The following is an 8,788-nucleotide window of genomic DNA, read 5'->3' on the forward strand; positions in this document are numbered from 1 at the left end:
CCTCGAACGAGCGTTTGTAAGAAAAACAGCAAACTTTTCCGCCGGTGGCACGTGTACGCGCTTGTTGTAAACTTCGCACCGCATAAAAGCATGTAAATTGCAGCTCGCGTGTACGTGCTTGGCGTAAAGCTTCCAGAGAGCACTTCGTTTTCGCATTTAACCAACCTCATTCTTGTTTGATCAGCCCTGCCATAGCTTCGAATCGCTTTGAACGCATTTTAGTCAAACTTTTACGAACTATTTCTGCAATATCCTTCTCGAACTTCAATACAGTGTTTTATAATAATATTAATATTTATATTAACGAGATATATTTGGAGGATCGATTCTAGGAGCTAAAAACAGGTATACAAAAATATAGGTAATTGAGGCTTATTTATTATGAGCAATTTAAGTTTTCGTTAGATGAAAGAGAATAGAGAGTAGAGAGGATGATGTGACAGAGATGGAACTGTTTCACTCTGTCTTTGTCTCGTTTCATTTAACGCAAACTTAAAATTATTTATAACCTCAATCAACATTTTTTGCGTACCAACTTTTGTATTCGTATTACAGATTCCTATCCATTGAGATATTTATTATAAAAATTCGTATAAATAATTATTTATCAATTCGTGCATAATCACTTTAAACTATTTTTCTAATTTCGTTAAGTAAGTATCTTACCTAAACGGCAGATCCTTACTATCGTTCCCCCGTAAAATAGTAAATAAAAGACTTCAGTAATACCTGAAACAGAAAATAAAAGAACCACATTAATTAAGAGGATAGAAGATAAATTCGAATAAAAAATATTAAATTTAAATTTATTTTTTTCAGCCGAGTATGTAATAACCAAGTGATTGATGAAATTGCAAACGATAAATAAAAAAAAAAATTTGTTTTTTCGAATAAAACTTCTGTACTATTTCGATCGAAGTCGTAACTCTGAGCATTGTTCAGAAGGAGAACAATTTTATCGATGTTCCACGATAGAGAACTCGAACAAATCCGAAAATGATTGCAAAAGAAGCTACGATTGCGGAAGGTGGAACGATTCTCGGTAAAATGGTGTGTGTATATGTGTGTTTATGTGTGTGTCCACGTTATTTTAGTACAGGAGTGCGTGCTCTCGTTCGAGGTCACGTTTGATATTCTAATTGACTCGTTTTGCATATTAAAGGACATTTGAGCCATGGAAAAAGGGACTTTAATTACGTTGCTAGTTCACATCGAACTTCTTACCGAGTCTTGAATCGATTTTTCTTCTTCTTTTCTTGAATTAATCCTTTTGCGGTCCTGTGTTGTACCAGTCTCTGTGATTCTGTTTTTATTAAAATCTCTACAGTACTTTTAACGTATAAAATATATTCCTTTGTGTTGTAAATTATTTTATTAAAAATATATTATAACGTGGACAATCTTTTTTTCTAGGTTTATTTAATACAAACAAATTGTTATGAAATATTTCATGATTCTTGAATATGGAAGAATTATATAAAAATGAATGGAAGTTTAAAGATTAATTTTGCACCTTATTAAAATTTAATTGCTCAATTATGACGTAACAAAAAAATCAAATTCATATTGATCGATAAAGTTTAATACAGAGAAGGAAATTGGTATTAATTATTCATAATAAATTCACGAAGAAATATAAAGATGAAATATAAACGAAATTATTTTCATAACAAATTCACGAAAATATGTTCATAGAATCGTAGGATTATTAGATTTTCATAAGCAATGCAACGTCGTTTGAATTCTGTAAACGTCGAGAAATTTTAGATAGAAAGGGAAGAAAAGAAGAGAAAATGTTCGTGAATCAAGAATGGTTATTCTCATCCGAATGTCGTGTCGCGAAAATCGAGATGAGCGACTTCCATTTCGCTATTGCTCATTCCACCTTTTCAGCGGCTGTGTCAAGACACGAAATTCTCGAAATAGACGGCACCACGAGCGAGAGAAACGTGAAACAGAAAGGGGAAGAGGAACGAAGATGAAAATTCGACCAAGAATCTTCTAATCCAATCCAATTCATCGTTGAAAAGATTGTATTTGACGTCGACTGCGTTATATACGCTTATGATGAATACTTTTTCAATTTTCAAACTTTTATATGATTTGTAATATTATTTTGAATACTTTTACTTAAAATTCTTTTCGATAAATATTACAAACAAGATATAAAAGATTTGCTTCATCAGAGAACAAAAAAAGAAGGAAGAATTTTCACTCAATTGGAATCAAAAATTTTGAAATAAATGTACATATATTATATGATCAAATATAAAAAATTGGCCCATGATCAAAATAATCCATTATTTGGAAACCAAACTCTTTCAGGACTGAAAGATTATGGAAAAAATTTGTTTAATATTAATTATTAACAACGAAGACATTCTTTTTATAAGGTTTTTATAATTATTTTGTAAATTTAACAGAATGATATTTACTTTTTGATCAATAATTAATTACAGAATTATATTGCAGCATGGAGCATGGAATATGATTAAATAATTAGAAAACTGTTTAATCAATAGTAATTGAAATAAATAAATAAATAATATATATATATATTTAATATTTAGAGATTCAACATAAATATATTTTGTAATTGCAAGAATGAAACAGAATACGCAATTACAGATAGCACTATTCTATAGCATAGTGCATGCTAGATAATATAGCTGTTTGATGTATTAATTCAGAGCAATTATAAGGGTTACGTTGCCCTACTGAGCACAGACTTGCTAACTGCCGAGCACAGTTATTTTGAGATAATTGCATTTTAAAGTTTAATCGGGCTGCTACCGCTTATGTATGCTGCCACCGAATTTCCAAGCCTTTAGTTTCCACCATGAGACGAAAATACTATTATACGTCATTATTAGTTGTATCCGTGTACAATTTCTTCTAATAATAACCGAATCTATTTCCAGCATCGTGTACGATGATAGACTCTTTTCCAGCTAAAATTTAGATCCAGTAAATTTCTCGATTTTGCATTATTTATAAATAATTTGTAAATTATTGTTATGTTCACATAATAATTTAAATCCATTTTCTTTGTTCAAGATTATTTCCGCTTCATCCTTTAAAATATTTTGTTTTTCTACTTTCGTCGACAATTAACCGTTGTCTTCAATTCTTTCAAATTGAAAATTAATCTTTGTGTTTGGAAAATTGTGATCGCAAGATTCCATTCTTCCCAGTGCCAGAACTTTAGTAACACTTTAAGTGACACGCAGCACTCGAGTGATCGATTCTGTGGCGAGTTTCCAAGTAAGATAATCAAACTTTCGTCTCTTAATACCCACGGATGCAAATAAACGTTGTATGCCATGAATGTTGTCTGATGTATACGAAAAACAACTTCATGATCAAACAACAGAGTATCGGGAACGGGATTAAAACAAATAATTAAAACTAGATGAACGCGCGTATGATGTTCCCGCTTTATACAACAGGTTTAAAAGAAAAACTTTTTACCGACCAACGGTACACATGCTTCGTGTGATCGGAGCATTGACGGAGTATCTCGCGTTCAAACATATAAAAAACTAGACAAAGAAATAAGAAACAGGAGGAAAGAAGAAAATGGCAAAGACGTGAAAAGATATAAAACAAATAGACAAATAAACGGGGGACAAGCAGGATACGTAGACAAAATTGAATCTCGAAATGTATTCCATAAATAAATAAAAAGCTTCCAAGTGGGAACAGGGATGAAGAGGAGATAGCAATGGAAGAAAGAGTGGGGGAATGATGGTACAGAGGAAGGGGTTGTAGAAGAGTAGGGGAAGTTATATGGTCGTTACGCATCGTGGGTGTATGTGCACGTGTTTGCAACGCGCACGCGTATTTATATCTCTTTCCCTGTATGAATGAGCAGCGTAAATGTGCGAAAGCTCGTACGTACTTACACGCGAATGGCATGAATAACCAGCGCATAAAGTCCCGTTTACACGTCGAAGGAAAGCCGCTCTTCTGTTTCTCGCTCGGTAAAAAAGAAACAATGCGTTTGGCACGTGCCTGCCGTAACAACACGTAAGATTTTAAAAAACAAAAACTCTGTCCCATTTTTTTTTAAATAGTTCAAAGAAAATCTGAAATTCTAATTTATACGACGGTACTATTTCATTTATTTTTCACATTTTATATTTCAATTTTAAATTAAAATTTTTAAAATTAAAAAAGTTTTTTTTAATATTTATATTAAAAAAACTATATTGGTTATATTTTATATTTGGTATATTAAATTTTTATAAATCTATTTTCAGTTATGAAAGATAATCAGTTATAAAGATTGATGATATTTTAAATCTCTTCGTACTTTGTGTATAATATTTAAGTGAAGTATGTTAAAAAAACTAAATTGATTTATGTTTTGAAACTTAAAATTTTCATTTGTTTGAATACTGAAGTGAGTTTCATTTGCAATCACTTCAAAATTTCTTAATAAGTTCGTTAACATTTTAAATATTGCGGTTAAATATTAAATTATACATTCATGGAAGATTATTGGAGATACAAACGTTAAACTTCTTGAATTTTCTGCCAGCTTCTCTTTCAATATAATCTTGCACTGAATCCATGAACGAGACATTCAAAGAGACGTTTCTTCTTTGATAAAAGGAAATGTTTATCTCTGTCACGAACTTTTATAATGGATAAACTGTTCTTCCGTTCGTTGCAAATAAACCAAGAACATTTATTAACGGATTATACAAAACATCTAGCAATATTACATTTATACATATATAACGTAGCTCGTTAACCGTTTGTATGAAATAATCTTGAAACAAGTTGCGTGTAGTCGAAGGTTTTTGCCGTTTCCTAAATAAATTATTCATGCATCATTCCCCTTTACCTTCGCCCATTAAATATTGCGAATACTAAATCAAATGTACATCAGAAAACGATTTAATTGTATCAAGTCAAAAGTATAAATACTGCAAAAAAACGGAAATATTTCGTTTAATATTTATTTATTAATATTAAAAAAAAAAGTCATCATTGTTTTTCTCTCTTTTCTCTTCTTCTTTTTATTCGCTGGTTTTACCTACTTTTAAAGTCTTTAAATATTGATCGGTCCTATATTATGTATACAAAAGAACGTTTTATTCTATTTTAATCTGCTTTGTATCAAAAAAACAACGGTGTTCGGAGCCTTTTATATATAACTCAGTAGAATTCTCTCCCCTATCCCGTTTTTATTATTTCAATTGCCAACTTTTTCTTACATCAAATGAAATAATACACAAGCAAGACTTACAGAGCATGCTTTGCGTCATACAGGTCAGTTAAATATTATATTATTCCCTTATGGGATAAAATAAAATCGTATATTTTATTGCAAAACTAAATTAAACTCTTCGCAAATACTTTTTATACTTTTTTCCCAAGTTTTCAACTCCTCTAAAAATCCACAGGAGCATTGATCGCGATATAAATTTCAATCGAATACTTTCGTGCTCGCCAATCCTAGCTGAAAACTTTTGCTACCAACTGTACGTTTATAACCTAACTCCTGCCAGTCCCACGTTTCACAATTTCAAATAATAACACGAGCAAACTTTTTATACCTAATAACAAGAAAGGAGTATGTATAAAACTGAGGAGAGCAAATGAATATCAAAACCTTGACCATTTCTTGCATTTATGCAACTGTTCATAAATATATCGGCCGTATTTAAATTAAAGAATATATTTATTTTCTAAATTTTTTACACGTAATTTTAATATCACTACTGTATCAATAACGTGAATTAAAATTTACATTGCAGCAATATAACCAAATCGTCAAATATTTATAAAAATATTTATATAATGTGCATTAATACAAAGAAAACGTGCACGTCAATATAAAAGGACGATCGATTTAATTCCAACTCGAGGCTATGAGATTTCGGTGTCTTTTGCAAATCGAATTAACATTAGGAAAAGCAAAGTAAACATATTTCCCAGGAAACCAGGCATTTTGTCAAACCGTATCGGGTGTTCGTCAACAAAGTTTCGTTTGCGTCCTTCATTAATTCGATTAAACGTAGGATCAATTGACCAAAACTTTGAGGGAGCTTCTCTCTTTCCCCTCAACGCTCCTACATCCCCCTTCGTGTTGCGTATTTGTATGTGTGCGCGCGCACTCTCCCACCCCATCCACCTCGAATCTGTTTCTCCCCCACTATTACTATTAACCCTTACCACCAGTATTTCCCTTTTACTTTGTTTGCCCCCTTAATCTTTCATTCCGCGTGACGTCTAAGCTGAAATCTCGTAAATACGGGCAAACTTAAGACGAGTTCAAAAGGGCTTTCATACTTGAATGTTGCTTCGTTTTCCAGAAAAAAATTTTACGAGCGTCCCTATACAAGTTTATTGACGCTCCGAGTAGCGCTTTTGAGTCACGGATACTATACTTCTGTAAACTTCTATTTTTTCCCTCTCTCTCTCTCTCTCTCTCTCTCTCTCTCTCCTCTCTTCATTTTTACGTTTTTCCATTCTGAAGAGAAACTATGTTTTTTCTATCGCGATGACACTTTTTTCAACATTTACTTCCTTCCATTTTTATTTTCGTAATAAAATCACCGGTTGAAAGAAGTTCTTGCAACCGGTTTATTGAAATGAAATCTAAAGCTTGGTCTTTCGCAAAATTATGATAATAATCTTCACGTTGATTCATACGTTTCTCAGGAATATTGAATTATAATTAGCGACGTTTTTAGAGGAGGATGTTTTTAATTTAATTTAAAAAAAAACAGTGAACTTAAATATTTGAATTCGATTACGGTCCAATTTTGATTTCATAAATTGCAGTAATAAATGTTCCCTGACGCATATACCGCGCAATGTCCACAAACTACAAGCAAATATCAGTTAATTACAATTTGCATAATACACTCGAAACTGTTCAATTCTAATTCAGACCCAGGTATGGAATCAGGTGCATTACTCCCATATCTGTTATTATATCGTAATTTTATTAGACCTATATTAAAATCAATACCGCTCGCGTGTTGAATAATAAATTTTATACATATATATATTCATATTACGTTTCACGCGTTTTCAAAATAAATTGCTTTCCAAGCTTTTCTTTCCGTCGTTTAGAAAAAATTAATTAATCGAACAATAATAAAAGAGAGAGGATAAAAAGAGAAAAGTTTGGAGAAAAAAAAAAAAAACAATCAAAGAAAGGTGAAGGAAAAAAAAAAAAGAAATTGACACGAACGAAAAAGTAAGACGTCGCCGCCATTAATCGACCGGTAATCACCCTGTGGAAAATCAAATTTATTACTAGCCCGACACCGACGAACAAGAAAAGAAGAGGAAAAAGGAAAAAAAAGGATGGATGAAGAAAGAAAAGAGAGAAAGTTCTTTCCGTTCGTCGCACAATAGCAAATCTGATTGAGAGAGGATTAGCAGAACGTCCCTCGTTACGAGGCAGCACACTCTGATTTAATTTGATTCAAGCTGTATAAAGTAACGTTGAACAAGGCCAGAGGGCACTGCGGTTTCGCCGAATGCGTCTGTTCGCTGTTCTATAAGATACCGAAATGCACTCGCCGTCGGTTGAATGGAGGAGGAGGAGGGGGAGGAGGAGGAAGAGGAGAGAGGAGGACAGGCGGAATAGCCCAATGAACAAACGTATTTTAACCACCTCTCAACGCTTCGATCGATCGATGCGAAACGCTGTTTCTCTTTTCCCCCACACCCGCTCGATTTCAATTGCCTGTTATTATGTTCTTCGATTCAACTATTCGACAAAATTATGGGAATTGCGCTCTATTCGTCGACGTAACTGCCACACCTATGATTCATGGGGATTTTCTATCGTTTTTTCAATTGAATTATACGGGCCGTAGTCAATTCAAATATACACGGGAGGAAAACGGAAGATTTAATATCCTTTTTGTTTTTTTTTTATTTCTATTTCCATTTTCCTTTTCAATTCGCTTTGATTGATTTTGAAAATCGCAATCTTCTTTTTTTTTTTTTCTTTTTTTATTTCGCGACAAAAATTCACGGAAAACATTGATTTCAACTTGGAACACACTATCGGAAAATCAGAATAGCAGATTTGAATTCGCCGCGTTCAAATATTTAAAACGTTTCAAAAATTTTCAAACATTCTGCGTAATATATATATATCGTAATAATCGTAAAAAATATTTTCCGAAATATTTCAATTTTTGTTTTTTCTTTCCTCTCTCTTTAATATATTTTCTACAATAATAAAAAATAAAATGAAAGGACAAAGATCGATCGTAGCACTTTTATCCGCAATTATTGATAAAAATCTATCCAAGCCGTTCATTTTAATATCAATATAATATAATTCTATCGAAATGGAATCATTTTGTTTAAAATAAATTTAAACGTATTCAAAAAGAATACAAATTATTTTCGCGTACATAAAAGATAAAATTTTTAAGAGAATGATTAATTAAACAAATATGGAAAACGAAACTTCAAATATCCAATTGATACATTTTTTCCATATATTTTTTTTTTAATATTCGTTAAAATTTTTTTGTGTAATATTTCATGCGTACAAAGTAAAGAATACTACTTCGTATATCTAAATAGAACTCGCACAGTTATTGCATAAACATGCGCGGCCCGATTTATCAAGGGTAAAACGGAGTTGGCGGTCACACGCACGTTCGTGCTCAAGGGGAAAAGAAGAGGTCATCACATTCTGCGAGACTAATCTATGTCCTTTTATGTTTCAATCTGTAATACGGAATAAAGGAATGAAATTAAATATCTAAAAAAAAAAAAAAAAAATCTCATATATATGGAA

The 8,788-nt window shown here is 32.0% G+C and overlaps 1 long non-coding RNA gene across 1 annotated transcript in view; it reads left to right on the forward strand.

Annotated features, from left to right (window-relative positions):
- LOC116186446 overlaps positions 1-1,402 on the forward strand; it is a 2,482-nt gene extending 1,080 nt beyond the window's left edge. The window contains exons 2-3 of the long non-coding RNA XR_004151442.1: positions 825-1,050; positions 1,163-1,402. This is a non-coding gene — a long non-coding RNA (uncharacterized LOC116186446). The remainder of the gene's footprint in view (positions 1-824; positions 1,051-1,162) is intronic.
- Positions 1,403-8,788: the final 7,386 nt, after the last annotated feature.

The sequence above is a fragment of the Apis dorsata genome, unplaced genomic scaffold (assembly GCF_000469605.1).
Source record: "Apis dorsata unplaced genomic scaffold, Apis dorsata 1.3 scaffold_696, whole genome shotgun sequence".
Classification (NCBI taxonomy): domain Eukaryota; kingdom Metazoa; phylum Arthropoda; class Insecta; order Hymenoptera; family Apidae; genus Apis; species Apis dorsata.